General features: G+C 33.6%; 2 protein-coding genes across 5 annotated transcripts in view; both read right to left on the bottom strand.

The window, feature by feature from the left end:
* LOC127879983 (mucolipin-3-like) overlaps window positions 1-18,987 on the bottom strand; it is a 226,306-nt gene that overhangs the window by 163,809 nt on the left and 43,510 nt on the right. The gene's annotated exons all lie outside the window — the stretch shown is intronic.
* LOC127879988 (uncharacterized) overlaps window positions 1-18,987 on the bottom strand; it is a 212,913-nt gene that overhangs the window by 183,161 nt on the left and 10,765 nt on the right. The window lies entirely within an intron of this gene.

Raw genomic sequence — 18,987 nt, 5'->3', positions numbered from 1 at the left:
TAAAAAATACACGTGTTTTTATATTTACAAATAAATGCAAACAACACATCTGTTATCCATGTATTTTTATGGGTGTCAATCATAGGCCTTAAGTACTATCCCTACCACATATAGAGCTCGAAGCGCGACACGAATTACTGATTGTAACAATGAGTTGCGATAAAGGGAGCAGCCGCTATCAAAGAGGAGCTGTGTCCCTGCAACCCGTTTTCCTTAAGTCAAGCACTCCTCGAAGTTTTTTTAAGAACCACATATATAGCGCGAAGCGCGACACGTATTACTATCCAGGTGGTATGGGCCCTTTAGCATTATCCGACCATTACGTCCATAGTTATCTTCCTTAGAATTTGAGAAATTTTGAAATCCTTGTTCGAAGTCCACAATTTTCAGCCGATTGTTCCCAAACATTCACAGGTTTTTTATCAATGAGGACCCAACCCAAACTCTATATGAGAAATATCGGACCATAAGTCCAGAATTATGTCTCGTTGAATTTAAAATAAAAGTGAAAAACTGCTTGGTTAGGTGATTATGTCAACATTGTTCATCATATTCTTTCCAAACTTACAGTGTCTTCATATCAATGAGCATTTTTACCTCATTTAAAATCAGAAACATCGGAACAATAAGTCCATATTTTTTACTATTAAATTTGACAAAATAAACAATTTCCACTTGTTTAAAAGATTTCACAACTTTCGTCTGAATCTTTCCAAACTTGTTAAGTGTTTATATATCAGTATTACTCGAACCCTATTGAAAATGATGAATATCGGAGCAATAAATCTATTATAATCTTTCACTGACTTTCAAAGTATTGTGAAATGCAGCTTCTTTTTGCAATTTACAGTTTTCATTCAATTTTTTTTCCAAACTTTTACATTGTTTTCATATCAATGAGTACTCAACCCCTATCGTAAATGAGCAACGTAAGAATAAGTTCAGAATCATCTCCCCTTGAAGTTGAGAACATATGAAATTACGCTTACAAGATGAAGCAGATTTTTTAAAACCTACACAGTTCTGTTCCAGTAATGAAAACTGCACACGGATACCAGTAAAAGAAAAGGAAACCAATTTTAAATAAAATGAACTATGAAATATTTGGGGGTTACAACACAAAATCATAGATAATGGTTATTTGGGGGTTATAACACAACATCATAAATAATGGTTATTTGGGAGTTATAACACAAAATCATAGATAATGGTTATACCAGTATCTTTTTCTATTTTATTTAAAATAATCGGTCAATATATTAATATTTACAGTAGAAAAAAAACGTTCCATGTAACTTCATTGAGTGCCTTTTACACTGAAATTCCCGACGCCGTTTGATGCTTTGCATCAATACTTATCCTGTTACCTATCTAAATAAATATATTTATAATTTGTAAAAGGAAATTTTGACGAATGTTTCAGCTGAAATAAATAAGTGTAAGTCATGTAATGTAATTTAAATGGCAATCGAAACTGAGTTGAACAACATCACAGGTCCCATTACGTTGATCGTTCGACTTGCTGTACGTCGGGAGTTTTGATGTTATGTCGCTTCCACCGTGAAGAAGATGGGCCCCTTGCCAAGCCGTGAAGGGGAATTTCACGTAGTAAATACGCTGCTGCTTTCAAGTCGGGTCTATCACGTCATTCGTACGCGATCGGCTTCGTTGAACTGTGTACGGAGGTTCGAAGACTGTTTAGGTTATTGTTGTTCCTGTTGTTTTTGTCGCCGAACCAACCGTCATCGCGTTGTTGCTTCTGTTGTTATTATTTAATGTTAGATAACATCGCGAACACAGCTATGAAGAAAGTGACAGAGGCAACGCCCACATGAAAGTAAACAACTCGCATAAAACAACTACCCTTGAAGAAAAGCAATATGAAATCGATAATAAATCTTTTGCTGAAAAACGCCCAGATTCTAAAAATAGACAAGAACACCCGTCAGATGTGGTAAAACGTGAATACTCGCTGGGATCCCAGCAAGTCGACACCGAGGAAACACGGAGTGCAGAAATATCGACCAATCACAAACGTAATTAGAAATGCGGTGAGGGATTAAACGAGGTCAAGAAGTGTTTATTGAACGTTAAAGGACTTGTGGGTAAAACCTATAAAAATTAGATGACGAAGAAATGAAAAGACTGTTTATGTCTCACAAAATTTTGCTATTTATGGAAACATGGCTTAATGATTTTATAATTACGATGTTCCAAACTTTCACTCATTTATAATAAATAGAGACAAACGTGTAGGATCAAAACTACGGTGGCATAGAGGTGACATTCACTTCTCTTTTTTTTAATTGCTCTCCTCTTTTTTCTAGAAAAAGAGGAGTGCAAAACTAAATAAAAGCGGCGTGCATTTAAAAAAAGAGCGGTGCTTCTCTTGTTTTAAATTGCTCTCCAATTTTTCCTATCTCGTGGCCACGAGTTAGCTATGTCGTGGCTACGAGATAGAAAAAAGAGGAGTGCAAAACTAAATAAAAGCGGCGTAAAATTCAAAATAGAGCGGTGCAGAAAAAAGGCAGAGTGCATTAAATAAAATAGGAGAGCATTTTTGTCATCTCGAGATCCCGACTTAGCTCAGCCAATCAAATTGTTTATTATGTCAATTTAACGTTTATTCTGGATTACCTGCCCATTTGTATACAAAGAGTCAGCAGGTACAGGTATTATAGCGAAGGCGATGGCAATAGTGTGTTAACTAGCAAAATTTAAAAGGTGGTTCGTTGTGCAAATTATTTATCTCTTGATCAGTATTATAATTAAGTATTTCAATGGTATGATTCATTTTCACGGAACGATTGATTTTGTATGAGATTTTTCATTTTTCATAAGTTGAAATATAAATGGAAAATGTAATTTCGGATAACATTAATTATATGGAGTATAATAGTACCGTCAAAATCCTTATTATTACCAATGATATGTACATTTTTTGCTAACATAATTCAATTTATTATGTTTAAAAATCGATAATGTATTTGTACATCCATTTAATTTGATTTTTTCCTCAATGCTCATTTATAACAAACAACTATATAATAAATTTTACAAGCCACTGCTCATTCTAATAGAAGTATTTACATTGTCTTATTGTTCTTGCAAATTTTGCTATGATGGTTGAGAGAGCTGAGTTAAAATAATTATTATTGTAAATAATCGGTATTTTTTTTTTAAATTTTAAATTCAAATGCTAAGCAATTTACATAGTCATAGCACACAAGAGAAAGAGATTATGACACATGCAGGACTTAAACCTGTTATGACCATTATTCTAGCATGCCTACCGAGCGAGCTTAAATCCAGATTCTTGTAACTTTCCTTGGAGGGATGATAATCCTGTGTAACCAAGGTCTAATTATTTAAACTAGCCCTTACACTACACTGCTTTCTTCTTTTTTCAGGTTATCAACAGCAAGTCAGTTACAGATGCATTGCGACAGAGACGTTAGTATCTTCGTCTCTGATTGCGAACACAGAATTAAACAACATTGGTCATAATGTAAGCATAATTAAGCTCCAATATTAGATATAAAAGTAAACAAAACTATTTGCAGTTTGAGCAATGAGCACAGAATTGAGCATTGAGCACAAACAAGATAATAGATAATGAAGTTTTGATCTGCAGATGCAAACAAACTGACCTGAGCTTATACAACTTTATTTTGTGCTTTTAAGTTCTTATCTGTTCTCTCAGCTCAAACATGACACAAATAATCCTTTTTTTCTGGAGCTGTTTATTCCTATTAACAAAGTTTATCTAAAACTAGAAACAAATTTCCTAATATTTTTAGCAAAATATATATATATATATATGCAGCTTTCATACAAGAGATCGGCAGAGCAGGAAGAAGCCATGTTGATGCCCTGGCCATTCTCTTCTTTAACAAATCAGTCATTGCATCTGCACATATGACCAGAGAAATGAAGGACTATTGTGGAAACTCAACTATCTGCCTTAGAACTTTAGTAAACCAGTATTTTGGTTTTGAAACTAAGAAAGTCTAACAGTTTTCAATTTGTTGTGATTTGTGTAATAAGGAACTGGGGATAGAATATGATTTTAGTAAACTGTCACATAACTAAAAGCATACATATTATCATTACAAGATTCCTTGATAAATTGATTTTTCACATCTTTTTAGGAAAGTCTATATATTAAATATCTTAAATATATTTGATTGGATTGATTTATTTATCATTTATGTTTGATGAAAATGTATATTCTATGTTGAATTAATGCATATGTTAGTGTGAGTGTGTGTGTATGCTTGTGTGTTTCTTAGGATAGTGCGTATGGGTGAAAATGTGTGAGAATGGTACGGGAGTTGCGTGATTTATGTTTATAAATTAACATTTGTTTGTAGCGATATACCATGTAGTATAAGTTACCTAATAAAGTTCTTTTCTGTTCTGTTATTAATTGTGCTGCTATGCTTATTTTGGTTGAAAAATGATCAAATCTACCTTAAAAAGAACTAACTTATCAATAATTGACTTTTGACATTTTATTTAAAGAAAGTGTCAATAAAAAAAATTGGGTTGGGATACAAAAAAGAGGGTCAATCTGGTGACCGGAAACAATATTTTTTTGGTATTATGGAAAACAGTTTAGTAATAAAAATTCATTGTCCATAACAATGTTTTTACAATTCAAACATTCTATGTAATTTGAATAACAAGTTCAGAACTATTAAGCATAATAATTTAACCCTATTTTTTAACGTCCAATTTCATAATAACACTTAATTTGGTTCTGAGAAATCCATGTGTGCAGTTCTTCCGTGTTAATCTTCTTCACCGGATTTTTAGCTCGACTATTATATATGAAATATATATAGTGGAGCTATCCTACCCACCCCGGCGTCGGCGTTCCCGTTAGCGTGCAAATGTTAAAGTTTTGCGTACCACCCCAAATATTTTCAATGTCAATTGACATATTGCTTTCATATTTTGCATACTTCTTTACCAACATTACCCCAACTTATAAACAAAAGTAGACAACTCTATCAAGCATTTTGTAATAGTTATTGCCCTTTTTCCACTTAGAATATGCATATTATTGATAAATCTATGTTAAAGTTTGCGTACCATCCCAACCATTTTGAATGTCCCTTGACATATTGCTTTCATATTTTGCATACTTCTTTACCAACATAACCCAAACCTATAAACAAGAGCAGACAACTATATCAAACATTTTGTTATAAGTATGGCCCTTTTCCACTTAGAATATGCATATAATTGATAAATCTATGTTAAAGTTTGCGTACCATTCCCAAATATTTTTAATGTCCCTTGACATATGGCTTTCATATTTTGCATACTTCTTTACCAACATGACCCCAACCTATAAAAAAGAGCAGACAACTATATCAAGCATTTGTAAGAATTATGGCACTTTTTTCATTTAGAATATGCATATTATTGATAAATCTATGTTAAAGTTTGCGTACCACCTCAAATATTTTCAATGTTCCTTAACATATTGCTTTCATATTTTGCAAACTTCTTTAACAACATGACCCCAATCTATAAACAAGAGCAGACAACTGTATCAAGCATTTTGTAAGAATTATGGCCCTTTTTTATCTTAGTAACTGAGTATTTTGTTATACTTTGTGTTTAGATCCACTTGACTTCTAAAGTATCAAAGCTATTGCTTTCAAATTTCAAATATTTTCTTACTATCATGAGGGTACTGTACCTGCCAAGTTCAATTTGACCTTGACCTTTGAATGACCTTGACTGTGAAGGTCAAGAGTAAATTTTAGTTAAATTGCCATTACATCTTTATTTATGATCAGATTTTATTAATACTTTGACAAAACAACACTTACCTGAATACCACAATGGATTCCACCCAAACAATACCCCATGCCCCAACCCAGAATCCCTGCCCCCCCCCCATTTTTTATTTTTGAAAGATCATCTAATAAATGACCACACCCCACATTATACCCCCCTCTCAACCCCCACCCAACCCAAACAAGAATATTTTTTTCTTTGAAACATGGTTAAAAAAATATATAAATATATTTATTTACTTTATTTTTGAAGGACCGTCCAAACTTCCCACCCAAGCAATTGCAATCAAACTTTAAATAAAATCTTATTAGTTTTTTTTATGTCTTTTCAAATGTCCAATAGATTGTGGAAAATATACCCGAACTATTACCTTGACCTTATTGAATAATTTGAATATTACCCCATGATGGCTTACGTTATACTGTCAAGCACTCGAATATTCGAGGGCGCTGTCCTCTGACAGCTCTTGTTGGGACAGTGCTTAAACTCAATGAAAGTTAATGTTGTCCCCAACAATTCTGAATTTCTTTCCACTGGCAATGGAATCAATTAATTCAGTATTAAAATGTCCCGATATCTGATCTATTGTATACAACATGCCTGAATGGCTCAGAGTGACACCCAAAGGTTGAAGTCTGTCATACACCTACAATGATCAAACATTTTTGTGTATAATTCATTTGATTTTTTTTTAATATTACCTTAAATAAATCAACTTAATGGGTTTGAAAAGCTAAACCAAACACATTTAGGTAATACTTCATATATTTCCATTTACCTGAAAGGCATTCTGTTGAGTGAAATTATATAAGGATACATTATATACAAATGTATATAGTGAATAATTCATAATTTACAACACCTGTTTCAAGTCGGTGCGCCTAACTTACTATAGGAACAATTAGTTTAAAGGATCATAGAAACACCACATTTCAGAAAATTGTAGAATGAATTAGCCAATGAAAAATCTTATACTTGGTTTTGCTTCATTTTAGAAAAATTCCATTGGTTTTTCTCTACAATTTGGCTAAAAGGTGATTGTCATTAAATGTAAGTAATATTAAAACAAGATTGAAGCAATAACTGTCAGCTTTAACTAATTCAGTGTGTTTGGTTTTTCAAGTTCTATAATACTTTAAGGATAAATAACAAATAAACATAACCGAAGTATAAACAAATAACAACAAACTAACAGTCACGAGGTACATTTTTTATCCCCTGCAAGAGGCGGAGAGATATTGTTTTGGCATTGTCCGTCCGTCCGTCCGTCCGGCACTTTTGTGTCCGGAGCTATATCTTGGAAGTGCTTTGGTGGATTTCATTGAAACTTCGTATGAGTATATATATGCATAAGAGGATGATGCAAGCCAAATGGCATTGTACACCATGTGTTCAAAACAGAGTTATGGCCCTTTGTATCTTGAAAAAATGCTTTTTACTATAGGCACTTTTGTGTCCGGAGCCATATCTTGGAAGTGCTTTGGTGGATTTCATTGAAACATGGTATGAGTATATATATGCATAAGAGGATGGTGCACGCCTAATGGCATTGTACACCATCCGTTAAAAACAGAGTTATGGCCCTTTGTATCTTGAAAAAATGCTTTTTACTATAGGCACTTTTGTGTCCGTAGCCATATCTTGGAAGTGCTTTGGCGGATTTCATTGAAACTTGGTATGAGTATATACATGCATAAGAGGATGATGCACGCCAAATGGCATTGTATACCATCTGTTAAAAACAGAGTTATGGCCCTTTGTATCTTGAAAAAATGCTTTTTACTATAGGAACTTATGTGTCCGGAGCCATATCTTGGAAGTGCTTTGGCGGATTTCATTGAAACTTGGTTTGAGTATATTTCCACCGCCAGTCCATCTGTCAGTATGTTCATCCGTCCGATTTGCACCCATCCTCAAACAAAGCATATGTTGCGGGGGATATCAATTCAATGAATTTGCTTGTTTATTTCTTATTTATGACATCTGCTGTGTAGCAGAGCAATTTATCTTTTATATGGCTGACCTTAAAGGGGCCTTTTCACGTTTTGGTAAATTGAAAAAAAAAATGTTTCATATTCACAAATTTTCGTTTTAGCAATGGTATTTGTGAGGAAAAAGTATTACTGAACATTTACCATGCTCTAAAATATTGATTATATGCATCTTTGACAATTTGAAAACCTTGGAATTATAAAGCGTTGCAACGCGAAACGATTGAATAATTTGGAAAGTTCTGCTGTTGTCGTTATAGTTTGGGAAACTAAAAGGATTGCTTATTTCATTAAAAAAATACATCCGCTCATAGCATGAGCATGGTTGGTCGAGTGGTCTAGGCGGGAGACTTTTTACTCCAGGACCTCAGGGGTCAGTGGTTCGAGTCCAGTTGAGGCTTACTTTTTTTCCTTTTTTTTAATTGTATTCTTGTTGTTTTTTTACTGGAGATTTTTAGGTCAAATGTTTAAATTTATCAATATAAAGCATTTAATGACAAGCTTCAATACATGTCAAAATCTGTGAAAAGGCCCCTTTAAAATTTCTATTGTTTAATCCCTGACTGACTCATGAAATTGACAGGACCAATTTTTTTTTGCTTCTATATTAGGCTAAAAATGATTTATTAGTTAAGAATTACAAACCCTGAGAATCCTGCTGGGAAATTCACTTTTGACATCAAATTTAACACATTTTTACGTAAGGTATATTAATGAAATTTAAATGGTGTTCTAATTACATATAGAACTACAATTATTCAAAAATTGAAACGAAATGGACAAGATATAAGATTATTTTTTTTGCAAGATTTGTAAACATATTCCTGATTGTGTTAAGGGTAGAATTAAAACAAAAGGGCCATAATGGCCCTATATTGCTCACCTTAGTACAGGTAGCCAATATTTGTCAATGGCATAGTGACCTAGTTTTTGACCCCTGATGATCCGTCTTTGAACTTGACCTACAATTCCTCCAAACAATCATCTTGACCAAGTTTCTCGATCTATGAGCAGAAAAAAAACCCAAAGGGGAGTTAAAAGAAGAAGGACGGACAACAGACATTCATCGATCCTATGAGCTCATCTGAGCTCAGGTGAGCTAAAACATCAAGGACCTTAAGAGCCTGGGTCAGCGCTATTAAATAGATGTTCCAAAAGATTTATTTAATTTCCAAACAAAACATGTGTCATGAACAGTAACATAAATATCAAATACCCAATTTCACAAACTTGCGGGTTAAGAAAATAGTACATAATTTAATGTTTAATACGTTGTTTTTTTTTTATCAAATGGCAAGAAACTATACATGTATATTGCTAATTTCTGGCTAAGAAAGATTTTTTTAATACCTGGTATGCTTTTTACTGTATGTGTATTTAGATATTGTGAAATATTAAAAACATATAAAGATATATTTAAAATACATACATTGAATATTTTATAAAACAAACATTCATTCACAGCTGAGTTTGTCAACTCTTTAATGAAATTTTCTCTTGAGTTACTCTTAAAATGATTAAATATAAATTGCACACTTTACAATATTCCATTCTATAAACAAGGTGTTAAGGCATATTTTGTGTTTTTGGGCTTAAACAAAACACTTGAAGAAAATAAGAAACACAGGTGAAACTAAATGTAATTTTGGGCATGTTTTATCTTTAGCTAAAGTCATTGCGATTATCTTATGAACTAACGAGTTGTAACGACAACTCCTGTAATCCTGTATACATCAACATTCCAAACACAGTAGATATGACCAGTTTTAGTCTCTGAACAGATTTTGTATTCCCTATCTTAGAGGTTGGTAGAGACACAGCCAAGAGAACATCAGCTAGCAGTGGCTGTTGCTCTAATAGTTCATCAATGAGTTCATGCAATTTAAATTCAGCCAGGTCACAGAAATCCTTTTGGGCTAAAACGCTGTCCTTATTGTAGCATTCTTTTGCTGCATATTCAATTTCATTTAAAAGTTCTACAACGATACTTCCTCTCAATGAAGAAGTCAATATATGCCCTGCAACTTCTCTTGGAGAGCTGGAACCTGATTAAAGCAAAAAAAGGTAAAATAAAAAAACAAAACAGAAATAATAATATATGATATTATTGCTTGATAATTTTTTTTTTCTTTAAAAGAAATGACAATATAATGTTATTTTAGCAAACATTAATAATCTATGTTTCTATATCATAGACTTCTTAAAAAGTGTTTTATTCATTATTAGTAGTCATTTCAAAAAAATTATTTGTTTAAATTGACTAAAAATTAGTCATATATTTTACAAAAACAACATATCTGATTGATAGCCGTTTTAGATTTTTTATTTAATAAATCACCCACCCCTTTACTACATTTATCATCTCCCACTGTTTCTGTTGTGTACATACAATGTATGTACAGCTTATGACATATGGTAATGATTGTTTTCTAAATTCAATTTAATAAGCATGGCTCATATGACATTGTATCATACCTGAATATAAAATTGAGTGCTCTGACAGCAAAATAAGGAAAATATACTAATGTTATTACTGTTTAAGAATCATTATGTACCTGTTCTGTTTTTTTCCACCAAACATGTTGTTCATGGCAATTGCACAGTTGTTCCAGAAACTGTTTTCTGACTCGCCATCTTTTCGTAATTTCTGACTGTATTCTTTCAGAAAAGATTTCTCTTCGATGGACCATTTGTTGTTTCTGGATTTTTCATCCTAGATCAGTGATGAAAATTTGAGTGTTTAATGGCAAAGCTTGAAAAAGGATTGATGGGGATGTGCCAAAATAGTTTATATGAATGAAGAGTGGTTTATTTGATCTTTGAATTTAAATTTTAGCCCATGTCCTAATGCAAAGAACGTAATATTAATTGCAAAAATATAACATACACACAACAAGACAGTGTTCTATTAAGCAAGCGTATGTTTAACAAATATTAAATCCATAGTATATATACCAAATGTGGGTACTTAATAAGTGATATATACCAAATGTTGGTACTTAATAAGTGATATATTGTGTTTTTCTACAATTTGTTGAAGAGATTTCACAATTATAAAAATACAATTGAATTATTATAGAAAAGGAAGTAGTACTAGAAAGTGAAAAATAATCACCAGTTTAATCCTTTTATGTTCATGTTTAGGTGTTTTTCTTGTGGGAGTTGATATTGCCCTCTTGCTTCCTCGTGAGGGGTACTGGAGTTTTTTGGGCATAGGCACTGTATGTGTGATCTGGGCCAGACTTACTCTCAATTAGTTGGAATCAAGTATGATCCATCTGAAATATGATTAATGATTTGAATTATGAATTATGAATAACTTTGTCTTGAAAACCACGAACCATTTTTAATGGAGTTTAGAAAAGATATTTAGAAGCATTTTGCTAATCTGGGAAAAGCAGGTCTGAAATTCTGACTGTGGTGAACCTGGAAAAAGGCATGAATACATAAAAATGCATTACTACTCTTAAACAAAGATAACCACACCGCAATGCTCTCATATTTGTCACACTACTCAAAAATACATAACAAATACAGTATGTTACAAATTTACTCAAACATCCGAAATTACACTATCTGTGTACTTGTCCAAAACATACTCAGGTTATGACACATTAATTAACTCTAATATGCGGAAGAACTCGAAAAAAAGGATGAACGTTTACAGAATGAAATATATGCATTTCGATTGAAAAATGAATGATACCCCGACGAGCCACATTTGTAAATATTTGGTAAACTCACCATTATTATCGCGTCGACCATGATTCCGCCAATACCAGGCTTCTATTTGTTTACAGTGGAAGCTGGGAACCAGAATATATGCGTACAGAATATTTACACATGTTACGCACAATTTGATTGGCTAACTAACTCGTGGCCACGAGTTAGCTATGTCGGGATCTCGAGATGACAAAAATGCTCTCCTCTTTTATTTAATGCACTCTGCCTTTTTTCTGCACCGCTCTTTTTTTAATTGTACGCCGCTTTTATTTAGTTTTGCACTCCTCTTTTTTCTATCTCGTGGCCACGACATAGCTAACTCGTGGCCACGAGATAGAAAAAATTGGAGATCTTTTAAAACAAGAGAAGCACCGCTCTTTTTTTAAATGCACGCCGCTTTTATTTAGTTTTGCACTCCTCTTTTTCTAGAAAAATAGAGGAGAGCAATTTAAAACAAGAGAAGTGAATGTCTGTCACCTCTATGCCACCGTACAAAACGGAATAGCGGTGGTGTTTTTGTTTACATACATGATTCTTTAAAGGGGTATGTTGACTTTGTAAAACATTATGATGATTGTATTATATGGATAAAAATAAAAGGGAACTTATTCAATCTAGAAAGAGATATTTTATTATGTCTAACATATAATGTCCCTCGGGGGAGAAGCAGATTTTTACTAAGCGAAAATAATATCTTTGAAACAATTACTGATGATATGATTACATTTGAAACAATGTATGGAAATGATTTTAATTTTATTGTTACTGGAGATCTAAATGCTTGAGTAGGGGGAAAAGCCGATTATGTTGAAAATGAAAATTCTTTTGTATCAAATATCTTACCTGATGGATATGTTTTTGATGTTGAATTACCAAGATTAAGCCAGGATAAATGTATTAATGAACATGGCAAGAATTTATTAGATTTTTGTAAATCAACTGGGTTGAGAATATTAAATGGGAGATGTGGTGCTGATAGCAATATTGGAAAATTCACATGTGTAAGTACTCAAGGATGTAGTGTTGTTGATTATGTATTGTGTAAATCAACTTTTTTTAAACATGTGAATACTTTTAAAGTACTAGACCCTAATATTATTTCTGATCATTGTGTAATAACTTTTAGCATTAATGCTGTTGTTGATGATGAAAATGCCAATGTTGTTGATAATAATGAAAACTTTTTACCTTAGAAATATAAATGGGATTCCAATAAGGAAGATGAATATTTTAATGCTCTCTCAGATGAAAACATTTCAAGGAAATTTGATGGTCTTACAAAAACTATTGAATTATCTGATAGTAGTAGTGATTTGGTTTGTAATCTCCAATCATTTTGTGATATTCTAGAAAGTGTTTGTAGTCCTCTTTTTAGAAAGCAATTAAACATAAATAACACTAAACAATTTAAAAATATCGAAAACAAGTTATACTTTGATAAAGATTGTTACGATGCAAAGTCGAAATATTATAAATGTCTAAATACCTATAGGAATCACCCTAATATAGAAACAAGACAGGAAATGGTACAGGCAAGAAATACTTATAAGAACACATTAAGAAAGAAAAAAATTGTGGTTGATGAAAATGAAACTCAAAAATTAGAAAAGTCAAAAATCGATAATGCTAAAATGTACTGGAAACTATTAAAAGGAACGGTTGTGCAAGATAAGTGTCCCATAAGTACTCAACAATTTTTTGAATATTTTAACTCTGTAAATGATCCCCAATCTGTGCTTTTTCAACCAGACGAAGACATTTTATACTTTAATGAAAGATATTTAAACGGAGAACTACAGGTGATGTTTGATGAACTGAATATTCCCATAAGTGTAGAGGAAATTAAAAGGGCATGTGCAACTTTAAACAATGGCAAGTCCGCTGGACCAGATAAACTTCTTAATGATTTCTTCAAATGCGGAGTGCAAAATGTTTCATGTTATAATGTTCTGCTTAAGTTGTTGTAATAAATTGTTTAACGCTAGTCATTTTCCAGATAAATGTGCGGAAGGGCATATAGTGCCTATTTATAAAAAGGGGGACGCATCTTTACCAGAAAATTATAGGGGCATTACGTTATTAAGATCATTTGGAAAATTGTTTACAAAACTCCTTAATAATAGGTTAAATAATTGGGCAGAGAAATATCATGTATATATCGAAGCACAGGCAGGTTTTAAAGGGAAAATGGGAACAGTAGACAACATTTTTGTACTACATAGTGCTATTATGCATCTTGCTAAACAATGGTAAGAAATGTTATGCAGCTTTTGTCGATTTTACTTAGGCATTTGATTACTTGGTTACGGATGTTATTTGGTTTAAATTGATAAAATTTGGGGTTAGAGGTAAAATGCTTGATATAATTAAAGCGATGTATATTACCGTCAGATCGAAAGTAAAAAATAAAAATCAGCTGAGTGAAGATTTTGAAAGACAATGTGAATCGCTCTCACCATTTTTATTTTCAATGTACCTTAACGACATTGAAGAATATTTTATATCACGTGACTTAAAATTATTTTTTGCTGTTATATGCAGACGATATCGTACTGCTGTCAGAGACTGAAACTGGAGTTCAAAACTGATTACACTTGTTAGAAGCTTACTGTGAAAAATGGAAGCTGTGTGTAAATACTGATAAGACTAAGATTATGATTTTTAGAAAAGGTACACTGAGAAAAAACGTTATTTTTACATATATGGAGAAAGAAAATTAGACATTTTTCAACACTTTACTTATCTTTGGATTGTCTATACAACGGGGGCTCTTTTAATGGTACGTTTAGTGCACTGACTGGTCAAGCTATGAAAGCTATTTTTACGTTAAAAAGTTGTTTTACAAGATTTCCCACAATGTCAATAAGTCACAAGTTAGATTTGTTCGACATTAAATTGCACCAGTCTTAAGTTACGGATCAGAGGTTTGGGGGCTAAACAAAAATTTCATACAAACAGAAAGAATACATTTACAAGTTTGCAAAGAACTACTCGGTGTTAAGCCTCAAACACAAAATAATTTCGTATACGGGGAACTGGGCAGAACCCCAATGAAAAATAAATTTTATATAAATGTTATAAAATACTGGTTTATAATATTACAAATGGAACCAATTAAATATGCAAAAATAGTATATGCTACCATGTTAGAAAACGAAGAAAACAATAATGATACCAAGTCATGGGCATATAATGTAAAGATTTTATTACAAGCTTTAGGTTTTCCTCATGTGTGGATATATCAAGGTGTTGGGGACATAGATATGTTTCTCCTCTCGTTTAAATAAAGGATCAGGGATGTATTTTTTACAAAATTGGACACATGAATTAAACGAGTCAACAAGATTTAGCTCATATACTATGTATTAAACTTTTAAATTACAACCATATTTATACCAGGTAAATATAGACAGTTGTAGGATCAAGATTAAGAATGTCTGCACATAATTTAGAAATTGAATCTGGTTGATGGAAAAAAACAATACCTACTCCACGTGAAAATAGAACATGTTGTATATGCCATAAGTTAGAAGACGAATTTCATTTGATACAAAATTTATATATTTTTTTAAATATTCTCAATTATTTGTTCGGCTCTCATTTCATTTTTTTCTATTACTCATAAAATAATGTATAACTCAAATACGTTCTTATTCAGCTATTTTATTCTCAGCTCACCGATATTTATAAAAAAAATTACCGATGAATGTAAAATTGGATTGATTTTTGATACTTTAATTTATTCGTTCATAATTTCTTATTATCATTATTATTTTTAACATCTAACTACGTACAATTCTTTAAAACAATTCTTAAAAATTTCGTTGTCATGACGCTTTTTTACTTTCCATTTCTAACTTAATAAATTTCGAAATTCCCTCTCTCAGTTTGCTACAATGTTTAAACAACTGACCTGAATTCATGTCGCGTTGTGGTTGTTCTGTTGGCCAGTGAATTCCGTAAAGTGATGTTTGTACTCCGTTTTTCAATGTTCATCCTAATCACGGCACCAAAACCAATATGTATACCATAGTGACACATATATAAATAATCTAGATGCATAGTTCTTTGCTCTTTATTCAGTTGTTACCATAAAGTTTCCAAGTCCATATAATTCTTTAAATTAGTTATTAATGCAATACTTCCAAATCCATGTAATTCTCCAAGTAACTAACAACGTTTCCAAGACATGACAAAATCCGTCCAAATCCATTCTGATTGGACCCCACCCCTTAGGGGTCCCTGAAAATAAACCTCTAGCGTCCCTCCTATGTGTTAAATCCTTATTGTTTTCAGTGTCCAAAACGCATTGCTTATAAACATGTATCGTTACATGTCAACTTGATGGGTCAAATCAATTTGTTGAAATGCATATACGGGCGTATTTACCATCTGGCAAGTGCACATACACGACAACAAACGTCCATTTATCATGTAATCTGTTCACGACCAATAATTAAAACGGACTGTAGCCAGTTGAAAGCGTGTATCTGCTGTAAACAAACTAATTGGTCCCCAGCAACACTAACGTAGCAACAGGGCTTGCATTATAGCGAACAAGATAAATTCATTAATTATGCGAAAAACTACATTTACTTTGTGTTTACTTAAATCTACGTTAACTGCTCACCTTTATTTTGTGTAAAGTATGCTTCCGGAACAAGACGAAATTATTACGCATTGAGCGTAATAAGTCCACACAAAATAGTTCGCAATATTTACTAGTGGGGCAGACAGTGTTTTTATATGCAATCATTATAATATTATCATTACTTATATGCATACCTATCGGTATATCTCAATTTCGGATCTTATTCTCTAAATCATGGGGATTCCAAGGTCTTGATTTGCGACCACGGATGCGATATGCTTACACAATGATTTGTCAGCCATGCCCTACAAAATATCATGCAATAGCATTCTTCCACCATTATTTTTTATGTAACTTTAAGTAACGGGTAGCCAATTACTAGCAGACTCGTGCATCTACTAAACTCTTAAGTAACGGGTAGCCGAGTAACGGGTAGCCTATTAGCCGAAGGCTTGTGAATCCATTAAACTCTAAAGTAACGGGTTGCCGATTGACTATAGACTCGTGCATCCATTTAACAATAAGGTACATTTAAAACAGAAATTTAATTCGCACATATTGTTCAATTTTAACTGCGCTAAACTCGACAGAAACACATTAAATTCTTACTTCAAATTACACAAGACCTTCACTATATATATATATATATATATATATATATATATATATATATATATATATATATATATATATATATATATATATATATTTGATAGTGATTATTTTCAGAAAATTTGGTTTTTCGTTATAGTTTGATTGTTGTTCAATCAAAATGAGGTTTTTGCTCATTAATATCGTAGGCACACGCTAACCATATATGATTAAGCTGCCATACAGGAAACCGGCTTGTTGGTCCCGTTCATGCGATAAAACATTTCTGATTCCTCGGTAGTATGAGCAGGAACTGAGGTCGTCTTTTTAGAGACTTTGATAAGGTATCACTCTTTCTATTATGTTGGTATTTCTTCTTCCCATATCTTGCTGAGGAGCGTGTATAGTTGATCCACACAAATAGATATCAGCATTCAGCGCTTCTGCCGGTTTGATGCCAGGTCCTGCAGCATTGCCGTTATTCAGTTGCTTGATGGCGCTTCATATTTCTTCCTTCGTCGGAGCGCAGCAGTTGATTGGTAGATTGCATGTAGCTGGCGGTACCTCCAATTGATTCACATGAGCTGGTCTGTTGAGTAGCTACTGAAAGTAGCTGATATCGCTGTTCCATTTTTTCTCTTACCTGCCTCTCTGGCTTGGGGAACTTTCCTGCTATTGCTTTGGTGAATTGAGTGCAAGTGTCTGTTCTGATATGATGACTCTTCGGCATCTGTTATGAGCGTCTCTATGTAGTTCCGCTGATCTGCTTTTATACTTAGCTTGAAATTCCTATTGCTTATTTGTAATCTCCTTGCGTTCTTGCTTCTTTTGTTCTTCTGTTATTGACAGTGTCTTTCTTTTTCTCTACTTTCTTCAATTTTCTGAAGCGTCTAAGCTGATATCCACTCCATGTGGGTGTAGAACTTGGGAACAATATTTCTTTGAATGCTGAGGACACGACTACCTTCACTTTCTGCAATTTCTGCTTTATCGTCTCTTCTTTAAACAGCGCATGTGACTTGGTGGAGATAGTGACATTTGACTCTCCTTGCTACCAGGTTTCTTTCAGCGTACCGATGTTGTTATGCGTGTGTTGGCTACACTCTAAACTCTTATTCCGTTTCAGTTTCCATCAGGCGCCAACGAGATGATGATCCGAAGCAAAGATTGCTCCTCGCTTGAGACGTACATCCTGAAGAGATCAATAAAACTCCCTCACAATGCATAGGTGGTCGATCTGGTTCTCCGTCGATAGGTCTGTTGGCAGCCAAGATGCCTTTAGTATCATTTTGTGGGTAAAGCACTTCCTCCGATGTCAAGGTTATTTATTGCGCACAGGTCGACAAATCTCTCAATGGTGTTGTCCCCTTGCTTCCTTATTAACTCCTAATATAATCGGTTGTCACTGCCGATCTTGGCGTTAGTAAATTAGTATAATGATGATGTTTGCCTTTGTTCTGTCTTGTATGATGGTTTACAGTCTGTTGTAGAAGTTTTCCTTCTCGCCCTATTTATTGTCGTTGGTCGGGCGTAGAACTGTATTATGTGAACGCTGATCTTCTTGTTCTTTGTATGGAAATAGGCTGTCATGATCCGTTTCCGTGCAACTCCCACCCGATGAGCCCATTGTTTGCAAACAAGAAAAGTATCAGAGCTACTCCCCAAGTGTGTGCTGCATCCTCCTAATCACGCCCCGAAAACAACCACAACTCACCGGAAGTCAGTCGCTTCTGCCAAGAACCAATCCGTCTTGATTCACTGATTCATATGATGATGAGATTGAGCTTCCACGACTCTGTGGCAACTTCAGCTGTATTCTAACTTTTGTTGTCGGTTCCGGCGAATTCGAGCCATCTGGTTTCGACTGTAGTAAATTGTTCGGACATTACATGTACCGATGATGGTTGTGGTCCTGGTGGAGATGATGGTCTTTGGTCGGATGGCTTCCAAATTGACCCTAGCTTTCATCGCCATGCGTCTTACGCCCTTTAGATGGAGGTCCATCTTCTCAATTCTGTTGTTGGGCTGTTTGGCGTTTTAATAGCAGTCAGGTTTTTTCACAGGGTAGGGTAGAAAACCCTTGGCCCAACCCTTCTTTTAAGCGTGGCTCGGCGGATTTTTAGTGAAATATTGATAACATGTTTGTAGGTGACGTTCATTTATATCAAGTGTATTTGCTTTTTTTCGCCCATTACCACCGCCCCAGGCAGACGTATTAGATGTTAAACGAGTAATAGTGAAACATACAGCAGATATTCTGTATATGTTTTACGGGGT

Source organism: Dreissena polymorpha, chromosome 4, assembly GCF_020536995.1.
Source record: "Dreissena polymorpha isolate Duluth1 chromosome 4, UMN_Dpol_1.0, whole genome shotgun sequence".
Lineage (NCBI taxonomy): Eukaryota > Metazoa > Mollusca > Bivalvia > Myida > Dreissenidae > Dreissena > Dreissena polymorpha.
This window is presented reverse-complemented; position numbering and strand designations above follow the sequence as displayed.